This window comes from Agelaius phoeniceus, chromosome Z, assembly GCF_051311805.1.
Source record: "Agelaius phoeniceus isolate bAgePho1 chromosome Z, bAgePho1.hap1, whole genome shotgun sequence".
Lineage (NCBI taxonomy): Eukaryota > Metazoa > Chordata > Aves > Passeriformes > Icteridae > Agelaius > Agelaius phoeniceus.
Window position 1 is genome coordinate 3,112,501 of NC_135303.1, and position 15,702 is coordinate 3,128,202.

Sequence of the window (15,702 nt, forward strand, 5' to 3'; positions counted from 1 at the left end):
TGTCAAAATTGTTTGTCAAAATAAGTAATTTGTTAACAGGAAGGTAACATGAACTTGGATTCATGATAGTGCAAATGCTGAGTCTGGGAACAAAAAAAAAAAGGAAGTTTTGCCAAGGAAATGTTTAAATAGCAACTTTACCATCTAGCACAAAGGATTATGGAATCTAGAGGGTTCTAATATGAGCAGATTCAGCTGGAAACTTACAGGTTTGGAGTGTTTGGCCTTGCAGAATGCTGGAGGCTGATGTCAACGCAAGCATCTCAGCTCCTCCATCTCTGAAATGCATTTGTTGTGTGACCACCCAGAGAGTTCCTCTTGCAATTCCCATCTGGTGGATTTAATCTGGGACAAAGCACATCTGAAGAAAGGGAGTGAGGGTAGGACATGCTCAGGTGAAGACCCAAATAGTTTTGGTCACCATCACATTATCTGACCCAGAGAAAGATGAAGACCATGCACTGCTTATGTCTTTTATTTACATGAGACATGCAATGAAATTTTCAAATGAAATTATTTGATTTTTATGCAGTGTAGGGACACTAATGTGAAACACACGCAAAACATTCACTGTTTTTCAGGCTCAGCTTTTCATGGATAAAAATAAAACCCAACACCACAGAGATGTGAATTGTAAAGGTTGTGTTAGAAAAATAAATACGACAAGGGGACTGTGCCATTGTTTACCCACTACTGTTTCTGGTGCTAGGCTGTGTTTTATGTACAATCCAAAATTAAATCATGGATGTTATTCTTTTAATAAATTTCAGATGTATTCCAGAATAAGTAATTTATAATGTAGATGAAGAGACACCAACAGCTCTGGTGTCTTCACAGGCAGAGCTGGAAGGCCAAAGAGCAGTCATGGGGTTTCCCATTTTCATCTATTGGTTGATGCTACACTGCACAAATTCCATGGTCTTTAGCTGATTTTCCCAGGTTTTCATGCATAGCAGTCCTAGCTACAACAATTATTCCCCCTGAAGTGAAACTGGGCAACTTTCTGAGAAACTGAATATGTTTTTCTTGAACACCAAAGTTTCACCATTAGATTTTAACAGATAAATCAATGTTAACAATAGATGAGAATATTTAAAAACAAGTTATAATTTACACTAAGGGAATTTTGTTGAATAACTTGATTGCAGTGGGAAACACGAGGGGTCTAGGGGAAAAAATTACAGTTCTGTAATTCAACCATAACTGTGCAGAAAAGAGGGGCAAATAGACCTAATGCCATTTTCACATTAGTATTAACATATACTATGAGAAGTAACATGAAGAAGTGACATGTGCAAAAGTTCATACAGATAATTGTTTTCTCCTTTATTAACTGTTTTGTTGTTGTTGTTTTTATTGTTGATTCCAAATACAGTCATAAATATATATCAAGTGTATATATTTAATTAGCAAATCTGTGAAAATCATATAGAGGGTCTAAAACTCCATACTCCAGAAATTTGACAGAATTGGGCAATGCCCATCAGTTAACTTCTTTTCTGCAGCCACTTATTTAAATTCTACTTATCATACCACTGTACCAAGAAGAATTAGTAGTACCATCAATTTTGTTCTTTCTTGTCCCTCAGTCTTCATATTCAAGTTTCTTGATGACTTTTTTTAAAGTAAACTTTATATCACAGAAAAAAAAATTGCACAAGTGCAAGAAAAAACACGTGTCAGGTTAAAAAAAAAAATTAAAATCCCTCAAGAGCTTTAAAGTTCTGCATATAACCTTAGCATGACACTGCTGCCCTTGCCTGCCAAAGTAGAGAACTGCTCTTGGATTACACGTTAATGCAGTGTGTGGTGGAGAAAGAAATTGCTTGCTGTACAGCTGCTCTTGTTAACATCTAGCTCATCAGCAGGAAATGCCTTGTCCATTAAATACCTCTTTAGCTCTCTTTTGTCCAATTCGAGGAGCAGGAGCATCTCTGACAGCCAGGTAATTCTGTTTTAAATGAGTGACATCCCGAGGCAGCCTGACCCTGCCCAGCTGGTGAAGGAGAGCAGGCTGGGGGTGGAGGTTGGGTGGCTGGAGAGACAGGGAAAAGGAAGGAAAGCCACAGAGCTGTCACTGATAATCTCTGAGAATTGACAGTGCTAAGAAAGCAAACCAGTGCTACGTCCTAAGCTCCGAGTGAGCTGCTAACAAATGCTAATAGCACCAAGTATGTAACACTATAAAACCAGCAGCAAAAGACTTTTCACTGCTCGCCCATGGACACAGCTGCTACGGCTTTGAAAGGATGTTCTGCTTCAACTCTTCTTTGCACTCAACATCTATCCACGTAAACACCCAGAGCTGAAGGAGCAAGTAAAGGACTTAAATTTGAGAAGAACTCAGATGACATCAGTGAAATTTATGGACAATGGGGGTTGACAGGATAGGTTTCATTGTTTCTGAGAGGAATTTTTTAGGTTGTAATCATTGTTTTTACTCCTGTTTCCCTGTTTAGTTAAGTGTCTGCAGAGGTCCACTGGGGAAGTCTTCATAGTAAGGAAAAACAGGGGAGTTGTGGAATCCTCTGACTCCCCTCCCTCAAACTTGGTATCATAGAGTTTTCCCCACCTAGGCTGATGCAGAAGACTTAACCCATGACGCTCTGCAGCACTACTGCCAGTCTGCATCAGATTGCCTGCCCCATTGGCCAGGTGACACTGCCCACCCCAATTATTCATCCCTCTTCCCCCGCTACAGGTTGCTGCCCTTTGCCCGCCCCTGTGCCCTCAGGTCCTTGGTCACTGACCCCACACTTTAGTTGTGCAGAACACATGGTTTGCTCTTTTGTCTCTTGGTCCTTCTGGTGTGATGGAGGCAATAAAATGCTCGCTGGAATTTATCATGCAGAGACCCTTCCTGTTTTTCTTCCACTGAGCTATCTGTGGGGTGTGCATGTATCGAATTTGCAGGCAACCCTGACGAGGGGACACAATGATGTATGTGACTCCATCTTAACAAAAGGCAAATTAATCACTTTGTTATACTATATTATTCTATACTATATTACATTTTATTACATTACATCTAAACTGAATCTGCCAAGCACTCAACTGCACAGAATCTCGTGACTGTCACCCAACAGTCCTGACACACACACAGCTGGCCTTGACAGGCCAAAGAAACAAAATATCATCACTTTGGGTAAACAATCTCCATATTGCATTCGACTTTCGCGCAAACACAGGCACAGCAAATGAGATAAGAATTATGGTTTCTTCCTCTGAGGTTCAGAGAATGTAAAACCCAGAAATATTCTGGGGAAGAATTGTGCCTTGCTTTTCTCCATGAAGAGAAACGTGGGGCTGCATGCATGGACTGGAAATGGCTGCTCTCGGGGCCTTCCTCTGAGTCTTGAGGGCCCCCCTCCTTCTGAAGGAGATGCCTCAAAGAAGGTTGCAGCATTTCTACCACCCTGCCACGCTGATAGTAAGATTTTAAAATCACGGAAAATGTGGGGAGCTAGAAAGAAAATTAGGCTTAGTAGGCCCTGGGAAAATGTTAAAGGTAGGCCCTGGGAAATGTTAGGCCTTGTGTTTGCTAGATCATGCCAAACTGCACCTATGTACTCAGTATGTGATATAATTGTTGGATGTGATCAGATATAATTATTGTTTAAAGAATCATGAGAAACTATGTTAGGGGTTTGACGGGAATCATGAGAAATCCATGTTTGAATGAAATCAATGTATACAATGGAACAATGTGAGATTAATAATCAATATGTAAGTTATATAACACAAGAATTATTAACACTAGTTTAATAATTAATAATTAATATGTAAGTTATATAACACTAGAATATAAAACATGTTCAGCTTGAACGCATGTTGGAGTCAGATTTGAGTCTGTAGCCCTGACACCCAGAGCTCTTCAATAAAAGCACCTGCATATGATCATTCTGTGATTATGTGTTTCTGAATGCTAACAATGCTGCAACAGACATCACCCAGAATTATTCTTCTAGATAAAAAGGGAATGTATGAATTGGGAAACTCACAGCATGGCCTGGAGGTAGCTGTGTGGGATAGCTGGAATCCATAAAATGGGAGGCAGCTGGAGGCATGAAGGAAACAACATTAAGGATAATGGAGGGACCCTGCACTTAAAGGATGCTATTTTTCTCCACTCTGTTCTATTCTTCTAAAGAAACTCTGGTCAACTAGCTCAGATGCAGAAACGCAGATAATAAATGTACAGGGAAGCATGACAGATTAATTATCTGTGCAGATACTTTTGCTCTATTTAACAAAAGTGCTCGTGGCACTTTAATCGATGCACATTTAAAAAGACAAGACATCATCTAGAGACTTCTTACCCACTAAGGGACAAATGATAGGATTTACTCCTGTGATTAGTAAGAGCACCAAGTGTATTTAGTTCTTAAGTCATACTCACAAACAGACTGGGGCAGGAAGCAAACCCTCTACTAATAGCTTAAAAGTCTTTGTGGACTCTCCTGTCTGTGTGACTTACCCTGTAGAGGACGAAGTGTCTTGCAGATTGTTCAACAGCCCTTGGCCTTGCACAGTGCACAATCACAAAACAACAAAGCACCTGTAGAGCTGCTTCAGGATTGTGTCACTGTAGGGAATTGGGAGGGTGGACCTGACTGTTTTCCATTGCCATCACACATACGTACGTTGGTGGACATTTGCAAAACAAGCACATAAAAGACACCTCTTCACTTTTCTAAACACACAAACTCTAGCACTGTTCAAATCCAATTTGTGATTATTCCAGTCTCAGGGAAACCAATGTGAACCACTCAAATAGTGAAAAAGATTTCTTGAGAACAATTCTAGGCGCAATAAAGAAACAAATCCCCATTTACACTAAGCACTTACTATGCACTTTGGAATTTTTCCAAAGCTAGTTAAATACCTTAATTGTTCACTAATTATTTGCAAGAAGAAAAGCAAAATGCCTGAGAGAAATTATTCATAATAAACAACTCAGTCTGACGTTTTAAAGTGCTGCAGTGCAAGTTCCTTGTACAACACCTAAGTGTTACAGTAATATGCTGGTACTTGCATCCAAACTAATTACCCTGCTCTCCTCCATTCAAAAGGACAGCATTTCTAGGGTGTGATGTATTTCATTTTAAGCAATTAGGAATTTAGGAATTTAGGAATAGGTAAAAAACAATTTAGGAATAGGTCAGATGCCTTTTTCAGAGACATCCTCTGGTGTCTAACCTGACACAGATATTCACTGCAGCCTCCTAATGCCCAAGGAGATGCACAGCCCATTAAGGGTTTTCTTGTTTGGTTGGCTGGTTAGTTTAGGTTTGGGGTTTTGGGGGGTTTTGGGGGGTTTTTGGGTTTTTTTCTGTTTGGTGTTCTTGGGTTTTGGTTTTTTTTATTTTTGGGTGGGTTCTTTAATTGGTTTTTTGGAGTTTATGTTTTTGGGGTTTTATGTGGTTGCTGTCTTTTTTTTTTGTTGTTGTTTTTCATTTTTCCTGGACATTCTGAACTAGTCCAATAGAAAAAATCTAACCACAACCCAGATATGTATATTTATATCAGCCATAGCCAAATGTCACCCATTCAAATAATTTTCATGGAAAAGTCCTGTGTCCTTCTCCAAACTTCCTAGAAGACCATGGTTTTGGAATATTTTTTGTAATTAAAGCTGCAATATCTAGTGAACTGTCTTCCCATAGGCCAGAACAGATGGTAATATAATTGGTGGACAGGAAAAGAAATAAGGCAAAACAAAGAATTTATTTGGAACAGTCCACCTAAAAACCCCCAAAAGTTCTATAATAGTTAAATATCTGACTAGAACTTGCCCATCTAAATCATGCAACAATATTAATGCTGTGCTTTTGCAATTTATGTTTCAAAAATCTTGCAGAGGCAAAACAGGTGCATTTTTGTTTTTATGCTGTGTGTAAGAAATAAAAGCAAATTTCTATGTCTTTTCTTGCCTTCTCCTCTGCTTAAATTCACCTTCAGTATGATAAAATTTCATTGGGAAATGCAACAATATTATAAAGCCAAAAAGTGAACATATAGTAATAGAGGTTTTCTGCTTTTATGAATCACCCAACACAGGTCATTTGCCTGATGAAGGTTTGCTAATCAAATATAACTTCATGTTTTTAAAAAGGACAAGATATATTTAAATAATCCACTTTCTTTGACTATATTTAGTTTGCTATCATTTAAAACTTTTGAATTCTTCTCAGCCTTACCAAGACAGGCATCTACTACTTCTTTTCCTTAATAATTTTGTGTTTCTTCTTCCATTTTTCCCTGTAACTCTAAATCTTTCAGCACCCAAATGAAACCATAAAAAAAAAAAGCAATTTGAGTTGACTCTTTCCATCCTGAATTATCCACTTTTGCCTCCTCCAGATTCCAATTTATGTTCCAAGAGGTGGCTGGAATGAGAGTAAGAACTTTTTTTTTAATTCACTGGTTGTGTATTCTGTTCTGAGCACTATTTCTAGGACAGATTCATGCATCAAAAATTCACAACAACAAGAATATAAAATTGCCTTGGGATGACTATTTCTGGGGCACATTCAAGCGTTAAATTTGTCCATTACAATAAGAAAATGAAATTGCCTTGGAACCAGCATTTAATTATTTTTTAAATTGTCCTGTTGAGGTGATGTGCAATAATCCCCTTTTGTCTTCTACAAAGTGAACTGTATTACTTAAATAATTTTTCAGTTTCATTTATATTTCACTCTTGGTAACACCAAAACAGTGTTGATGTTTTTTAGGTTGGGGTTTGGTTTTTTCCCTAAAGGAATACTTTAAAGCCCTTGAAAATCAACAGAAATCTTTCCATTGACTTCAGAGCACTTCAGGTCAGCTCAAACATTCTAAGTCTTCCTTGAAAGGACCTCGAGAATTCTAGGGGGAAAAAAGTACAACATAATGATTAGAGAGTTCCTGGACTATTTTTTTTTTTATAATCCACAAGTAAAAAGTGCCTCTCTCCACAGTTGTCTGCAAATTAAGATATTCCCAAAGCAATTTCAGCAATTTTAGAAAAGTTTTACAGCTAAAGAAAATGTAGGAACACCCACCAAAAAGCAGGCTCTATCCAAAGAGTTAGAAAATTAAAAGCCATGTGCAGTCTGCCTGTTGTAGATTGAAGGCAGCCTGAGAAACTAAAACAACAAAAATGAAACAAAAAAAAGCTAACCAAAAAAAAAAGTAAAAACAACAAAAAACCCCCCAAACATTAAAGAAAAAAAATAAATAAAACCCACCACCAGAATCCAAAGAAGGAAGAAAGCCATGCAGTATAATAAGCTTTTATTGCTTTAAGTTGATTGGGAAAACACTGACCAGAGGAGTTTGAAACAGAGAAATTGCTTCAAAACTTTTACTAGATAATAATACAAGACAAGCAGAATTTGTTAGATCTTACTCTTGCAACTAGAACTGAAAAAAAAAAAAAAAAAAAGGAAAATATGAGACCTCTAAATTCACAGACTCAGACTTCATATTTCCTCTCACTTGGTGGTGAATATTAATCTCCAGTGATTCATAGGATTTTAAATCATGTGTAACTTAAAGAGCTGTAATGGTAACCATAGCATAAGATGCAGAGGCTTGTATGGTAATATAAATATGATTTTGAAAACAGTAAATCAAACAAGAATGTGTAATTTCCTCAGTAATAAAAGAAGTGTCCTGGTTCCAGCCTTTTGCTTCTGGACCAGATTTTCTAAGTGATGCTAACACCACCTCAGCTGCAGTTTTGGGGGATTGGTTTGTTGGCAATGCCAATTTTAGCCATATGTGGTGTCACTGAGCCAAATACATACATGCAATTAATAATCCAACCATTGACAAACTTTAATAGTTTTAAAATTAGAGTGTTTTTTAAGAACAATATCTGAAAAATGTATTCTGTGAAGTGTAGAAGGCATAAGGTAAGTTTGAGGAATTAGTCAGGAATCTTTAGCTTTAAATGACTGTAACTGAATCTGTATAGTGACTCCAGACCTGGAAATTCAGAATCTTCAAAAGAGGAAGTGCCTCTGGGTGTTCTTTGCAGTTTTTGTACTTACAGCACTCCACTTTTGACTATTTAAACTTCAAACTCCCTTTTTAACTTTGTCACTCACAGTCTGTCCACGCTGCTAAACCTGCTCTGAAAAAATGCCAGACATATTCAGTCTTTAAAAACACTGCCAAGCAAGTGCTGCCCTGAATCTTTCAGCTCCAAAAAAAAAAAAAAAAAAAAAAAAAAAAAAAAAAAAAAAAAAAAAGCAAAGAGCAGCTTAATATTGGGCTAAATGTTACATTCTCCCCTTTGTACAAAAACTGAGTCCTGAAACTGATGGCAGCACCACAGTTAGAAACACAACCCTGCCCCTGGCAGAAAATAATGTTTCTATTATCAGTATTTCTCAATTCTCCTGGTACACAGGCACAGGGAAAGGCAATGGCTTTGCTGCCTGTCAGCCTCTCACTTGCCCTGCCAGAAATATTCCCTCAGAGCCGGGTGAGCTCTGGAGGCAGAGCAGAAGCTCAGCTCTCGCTGTCCCTAAACAAGGCATGAACTGAGGAGTCAGGCTTGCTGTGACCCACTGCGTCCTCTCTTTTCACCCTCTCTGGGTGAAAAGAAGAAGGAACAATTATCTTCTTTCCATCAGCAAGTCTCTGTTTCTCTGTGCCAGGAGAGAATGGCATTTTCAATGGCATTTTCAATGCCAGGAACATTGCTAGAGCTAGAACTGCAATGTAATCACAAGCCCTCTCCCAGTACTTTAAGTTCTGCAACTGAGCAGAATAAATTATTGTCAAGAACATCAGAACTGATCTCTCCACCTCTGTAGGGGTGTTCTCAAAAGCAGAAAAAGAAATTGAAAAAGCTGATCATTCACTGGAAATAGTCCCAAAGCCTACTGTGAAAGTAGTGTTAGCCCCAGGAGAGGCCCATAGGGAAGCAAGCAGCATTTCTGCTCAGACACTGGGAAAGGACAGAAAGAAAAAGGGGGACCCCAGGTGCCACCCAGAGTTGGTTCACCTAAAGTGGAACCTTGGAAGTCTCTCCTGAGACACTGCTTAAGCACAATGGTTAAACATTAGCTCGGGAAAAGCATCAAAATTCACCTTAGACCTGAGTATTCCCAGCAGTTGTGTTTCTGCCAATTCCCAGTGCTTTCATCTTGACAGTGCTGAGATCTGCAGGCCTCTGATTCTTACTGGGATTCAGAAATAACATCACCTGCTCCATAAGACTCCTGAGGAGTTCAATCTCACGGCTGCTCTGAGTCCAAGTTAATTCCAGTAAGTGTTCTGAGACTAAATTTAACACTTGCACCAAGACTGGGGGATTCATAAAGCAGGACCAGCCACTTCCTTCCCTTTGAATAACCAAAGAGCTGCATCAGAGCTGGGAAGAAATGGGAAAGACCTTGTCAGATCTCTACAGACTTTCAGAGCTTCTGCTGAACATACTGAGAAACACCTGCTATTTATAAATTACTATGGTTTGGCATCTACTTTTTTTTTTTTTTGAGAAAAAAATTCAATTTCACATGCATGACATCAAAAGTGTGCATATGAACTCAGAAACTGGTTAAAGTATCAAGATTGAATTAATTTCAATAAAAGCAATAAAACTGATGCTGTTGAGTAGTGTCAAACTGTGACTGTCAGCAATGCAAGAACTTGCCAAGATTTCCTGATTTGCTCTTTATTGAAATGCAATTGATACTAATTAAATGAATGCAGAAATACTGGCTACAGTGAAGTAACATTATTTAGGAATAGAAAAGTACAGACAGCATGCCACCACTGCCTGGCAGCCTTCATGTACAGCTTCCTTCCTTTTGCCTTTAAGACCTCAGAATAGGACAAATACGAAGGCAAGAGCCAGCAAACCAGAACCTGGACACCTTGAAGTGCTGACCTGACAAATGAATTTCAGTTATTCCATCTGATGGAAACTTTCCTTTATTTCTATTTGCTACATCTCCCTAAGCAGGAATATAATGAATTCTGGAAAATGCACATTTTCACAAATTGTTTTCCTATAGCCACAGATCTCAATTTTTTATTACTTTCTTTTAGCAGGACCAGCTACATGAGATCACAAGACCAGAGGCTATGTCAAAAAGAAATTGAGTCAGGAGAGACAAGACTTGGCCTTCCCAGTATGTATTCTGAGTGAAAAATCATAAACAGACCAGACATGATCTGCATTACTAAAATATACCCTCATTATTGTGGATGTGGTTCATGATTCAGCTAGGGGAAAAAAAGTTACTTTTCAGAGGGATGAAATGTCAGATTTATTGGGCTTTTTTTTGTTGTTTGTGGTGGTTTTTGGTGTTCCCAGAAGGAAAGGCCATATTAATAAGGAGATAAGGAGACTCAAGACCAATTTCCTCCTATAAAGCATCAGCAGGACACATTGCCACCCCATAACTTATGGCCCAGAAGTACCACCTGTGCTTACAGAAGTTTGATTGAAACTAAAACAAATGAAACTTCTCAGATTCTTCCACAACTGGTAGCAGTGGCCACACTGGAAGGAGAGATGAAGCACCCTCAGGTCTCACTCATGGTCCATTCTACAGTAATTTGCCTTGGAAAAATTTCCCACAAAAGGTTCTCACCCTTCCCTGCATCCTCTGAGGCTCATCACAGAGCCAGGGCATGAGGCAGCAAGGAGCTTGGTGCACTCAAAGGCAGAATGGCAATGGTTTTATCTTCTTCTGAACTTGCTCAAGCTGTAAAGAAGGGATGAGGCAGCTCACGCTAGTAAGGGATTACTCACCAATCCAACCAGTTTCCAGGTGTTTTTGCATTCATCCCTGCTTGCCCCTGATAGAACAAATTATACATGAGATATCTGCGTTCTGTAGAATTTAATTAGAAACACTGAGAGGGAAAACAGACATGAGAAAGAATTTAATTATTTAACATCATCCAGATAACCAGGTTGCTCAGACTCAGTAGCAGTCGGAGTGTGTTACAGGTGGTGCTTTGGGAGGTTTTAGCTTCCTTTGATTCCTTATTCCACATAAATTGAAAGACACGATAGGCATATTTTAGCTCATATTTTCAATTCTTTTTGAGCAGATGATATGGCTAAAGCTCAGCAGCCAGCTTAGAAGAAAAGGAAATAGTGTCTCTGTGAAGTTAATTTGCTAGAAAGCACAGGGCACTGTCCTGTAGTTGCCCATGACCCTTGTCTGTCACTGCCTTCCCAGGAAGCTGGAAGAGCTCAGTGTGAGGGATGGATAGCAATTTGCAGTACTCAGTCCACGATGTGCACATCTGCTTAATTTTCAGTGAAATTATGGGCTAAACACTTTTACCTCTAGCTGGGAAACCACAGACGTTGTCTTCATGGAGAGCACTACCAATATTCATAAAGAGAAATGCCTGGATTTTTATTTGACTGAGCCTGTCACCCACACAGACACGCAGGAACCAACCATTACCAGGGATCAAAGCCAGAAAAGTCAGGAGTGAAAGATCAGAATTCCATGAAAACTTGATCATGAAGATGGAATAATTAGTCTGTTCAGTTGCTGGAAAGAGGTGCTGTAGTTGCTAGTTGAGATGGTAATAATTTCTGATAATTTGTTTTTCAGATGCCCACATGTCTAAAGAAAATTAGAGCATTAAATTGTTTTCTGGCTACAAAGCAGCCATCTGAAAGAAACTTTTGAGCTCTTTCAACTTGAACCAGGCACAAACTCAGACTCTGAAAGGAAAGGTCCTTCTCTTGGGCCAGACAGACACCTGGAATAGTGGAATAAAAGCGGATGAATGCACAAGTAGCAGTTACCTCACTGCAGCTACTCTGCTAATTCCTCTCCTATTTACACGGTGTGCAATTATGTATTTGCATTATTTAGCCATCTACAGACGTGCAACCATAAATTGAATTATGCATTCTTCTCAGAATGAAAGTTATAATGATACATCAAAAATGAAAATTGCAACTGTGTATCACTTTCATCCTTTTTTCATTTATTCCATGTCATCACTCATTTTTCCATTACTCACTTTCCACATGCATTATTCTGTCCAATTCTGTGTAGGAAAATACAGTAAATATAGGGAGTCACACACACCTTAATGGCAACTATTTTATTTACAAAGACATGAGCAGGATTGCTGTCCATATAGATTTACACAGAGCTCATATTAATATAAAATAAACTGTCTACAACTTTGAAAATTGAGGTTGTTTAAAAATTTATAAGCTTTGTGATCCTAAGCCACTTTTCCACGATTATCTCATCTGTAATTCAAATTAAAGGTGTTGTAAATTATTATAGATCAAAACTGTGGGGTATTTTTTTAAAGCTCTGTATCAAAGGTAATCATCTCCTCATGATGTAAAATAAATTGTAAGTAAAATACATGAGGGTCTAAATTTTATTCTGGAAGCTGTGCCGAGGCTGAGTTTGAATAAGTAACCTTGGTCTCTTTAAAGAATTCTTTTACTTGACAGAAAACAAAATGTGGGGGTAAAAAAAGTCCGGAAAAACCATCTTGCCAAGTGATATGCAGTGGAAGGCCAGCGACTTTTTGGTATTTTGATGATTCCCATAAAATGCCATAAAATAGAGAAAAATTAGTTTATTCTTTTGAAATCATTACCAAAATTCACTGGGCCATTAGGCAGCAGAGAGATCTCTTGCTCAGGAACACTGAAATGCTTCATTCTCTGCATCAGACAAGTTGCTCCACCACCACAAATTCTGAAGTAGGTGTTATGCTGGCACTGAGCAGGAGATTGCTTTTTCCTCTCATGATCAATACTTCAGAGAAAATTTTCAGCACAGATAAAATAAGTGTATTTTCAGTCTGAATTACTCAGAATGTTCTCCTGACATCAAAATAATCCTATTTAAGGGGTTTTGTGAAGATTACAGTTTCACTTCTCATTAAATTTCCGAGTATCATGCACTTAAATTCTGTTTCAGATAACAGAATCAAAATCTCCACTGTAACAAGGCAAGCACCTGATATAAAAATCACTGTTTTCCAAAGCATTTCCTGACAAGTTGACTGAAACAAGCACTTTCTCATGAAAGGTTTCTGTTTTGCTAAATTACCACCTTCAACAACAAAAATGTCTCACAATATGAGAAGTCTTGTATTTTTTTAATGAAACCTATCTTTCCAGTTTCTGCTAATACATCTCTACAAGAAGCAAACTCTTTTCCAAATGGCAATTTTCCCACATTTCAAGACTTCTATCTGAAATTATGAGGTGTGTCAAAGCACCCTGTACTGCAGTGTCTGGCTGTGAAGGGTTCTGGGACATTCCTACCTTGTAAAACCCACCATGAAATTCAGTGGAAATTCATGAAATTTCAGTTTTGTCAATGACTGAAATGCAAAAATGGACTGGTGCTCCAGTTTCAAATGTTTAACACATCTGTACAACCAAGAGAGGACAAACATGTAACAATTTAGAGGTAAACTGCACATGTTGGTGGCTCATTTTATAAATCCACACCACAGACATGTCTCTTGTGATCTGCTCAACGTTTCCTTTGTCCCTTCCACAGAAATCTCTTCCTTAGTTTCTTTTGCAGAAAATTAAATATGTCCGGTTAGAGCAGAATGCCCCACAGGAGCATCTCAAAAGTGCTGCCTCTTTAGCCGTGACTAACAAGCAATAAAACCCTACAAATCAACATTCTCTTGCCATCACACTAACAAAAATGCACGTTCCATGTTCCTCTCCTTTGCTGCTCATTGTTCTCCACACTCAGAATTCCTCTTTGCCAATGTGACAAAGTCTCCTCACCAATACGTCAGACATGCTTTGGTCAAACCCCCTGGAAAAAAAAAAGAGGAGGGAAAGGTGACTTCTCAAGCTGTTAAAAATATCAACATTTCCCAGCATCACCTTCATTCACCTCCCACACACTCACCAATCCCTCAAAACACTGCACTAGGAAGTCCTGAAATTCCAGCCACAGCAACCAGACACACTCAGAATCCCAGAGTCACAGACTGGTTTGGGTTGGGAGGGACCTTAAAGCCCATCCCAGGTTGTTCCAAGCCCTGTCCTGGCCTTGTGTTAGGAATGTTAATGGTGGTGAATGCACGGGGCAGTGTTTGTGGGCATGTGTTTAGTGGGATGAGCAACTCAAGCAGTGCTGGGAAAGCTAAAGGCACTTCTGGCCATGTTTGACTGACCTGACTGATCCAGATTCCACTACAAAAGGGATGTTTTTCAGTGTGATTTGCACAGTACATTTACTTCTTCTGAAATAATGATGCCTTTGCCAGAGGCAGGGGGTAGGATTGTAACCCTCTGTGTGATTAGAGGAGTAAAAGTCACTCTGGAACTGACCCTTGTTCACCTCTCTCGCCCTCTTTCTTAAGAAATCAAACATCATTAAGTACTTGGTTTTATTCTCATTGGACTTAAAATAAATTATTATAACGAAAGATCAATGTGCTTTACAAAATAGAAAGAGAATGACTTTACAGAGTTCACAGTCAATCTTGTGTGGTTGATTTCCTCCTTGAAGGCATATTTCATTTAAATAGATTTCTAAAAGTTGGTTAATGTAAGACTAGATCTATATGTAACATATCAGCCCGTAGCTCTATGTGAAAACAAGACAGTAAAATTTGCAATGAAAAATAGTAATTAAATATTTATAAGATTTCTTCATGCCTATTTCTTGAATCAATCTTCTGAATCGTCATTTCTCTTAGATTTTATAGCACGATATTTTATCATTAACAATCACTGAATACTAAAATGAGGTTTCTTCCATGACAGGGAAAGAAACAAAAACCAAAAACCTACAAACTCATCCTAACAATCAACCAATAAACAAACAAAAAAAATCAAAACAACCCAAAAGCAAACCAAAACAAACAAACAAAAACCCAAACAAAATTCTGAAGTTAAATCATTGTTACTCACTTGGGAAAATTATTTCAGTTCAAAAATCTGTAGGAATTTTCAAGAGCTGCACTCCTCATTTTCTTCAACATTTCTGAATGTGCTAATTTTATGTGCTGTGAACAGTTAAACCAATTTTGGTCGAACTATTCCAAGTAAAGTAAAATGTGGGACAGTCTGTAACAGGTCCTAAATCACCTCAACAGTGTGTCTGTTTTGTGTTCTGATTTTTTTCTATCTCTCTGGTTCCAGGTAAATCTGATGGCTTGAAGGATGTGGCAATATGAAGTACGGCAAAAAAAAATATGAAATTTTATTCAACAGCTCCAATCTTCACTCAAATGTAACTATTGTCAAAATACACATATATATCTGTACTATATTTACAAAATGTATATTACAACAACATACATAGTCTCCAGGCTTTCATCAGCAAGCCACTGACTCTCCTGTTTGGAGGAGGATAAAAAGCAGTAGTGTCTTGCTCACAACTGAGTTTGCCATAGGGAAAGTTATTTCAGTCATTTTCTGTGCAGCAGGAAAGGAGATAATTTTTTTATCTGCAGTTTCTAGACAATCATTAAGGGCTCAGCTGCCAGTCTTTGCCTGGCTGTAAATTGGACAAAGTGATCTTCCATTCCCAAACAGAATGAGAATTACCAGACAATGGTTATCCCAACAAAATTCCATTATAACTACAAGGTATCAGGGAGTACAGGAAATGCAACCAAATTTAGGAAAAACACTGCAGGCCTGATGAAAGAAAAGAACAGGTAGAACAATCAAAAGTTCTGTCTCAAAACATTTGAGTTTTATATAAAAAAACC